Here is a 725-nt window from a genome sequence, read left to right on the forward strand (position 1 = left end):
CAGTAACTTTCTTGGCGTCTTAAAGAGCTAAATATTTACTTGTGTTGTCTTGCGACATCATTTGGCCCTCCCCTCCCTCCTCCCCTCCTCCTCCCTTCCTCCTCCCCTCCCCCCTCCCTTCCTTCCTCTCCCCTTCTCCCCCTCCCCACCCCTCTCTAGCTCCCCATCCTCCCTTCCTTCCCTCCCTTCCTCTCTCCCTTTCCTTTTTTCCCCACCCCCCCTCCCTCCTCTCTCTACCTACCCTCCCTCCGGCCCTTCTCTCACTCATTCCTTTTCTTTCTCCCCCACTCATTCCTTTCCTCTTCCTCCCTTTCCTCTTCCTCCCTTTCCTCTTCCTCCCTTTCCTCTTCCTCCCTTTCCTCTTCCTCCCTTTCCTCTTCCTCCCTTTCCTCTTCCTCCCTTTCTTCTTCCTCCCTTTCCTCTCCCTACCTTCCCCCTCTCCCTCCCTTCCCCCTCTCCCTCTCCCTTTCCCTTCCCCCTCCTCCCCCCTCCCCCTTCCTCCCTCCCCCCTCCCCCTTCCTCCCCCTCCCTCCTCCCCCCTTCCCCCTCCCTTTCCTCTCCCTTTTCTCTTACTTTCTCCTCTCCCTCAATCCTCCCCTTTCTCATCCCTCTGTTTTCGCCGTCTTCCTTCCCTCCCTTGCGCCCTCTCTCTTATTCTTCTTTACTACCTTCCCTCCCCTTCCGTCCTTTGGCTTCTGGTTTTCAGTCCTCCCCTTCTGCATTTC

The sequence above is a fragment of the Penaeus monodon genome, chromosome 23 (assembly GCF_015228065.2).
Source record: "Penaeus monodon isolate SGIC_2016 chromosome 23, NSTDA_Pmon_1, whole genome shotgun sequence".
Lineage (NCBI taxonomy): Eukaryota > Metazoa > Arthropoda > Malacostraca > Decapoda > Penaeidae > Penaeus > Penaeus monodon.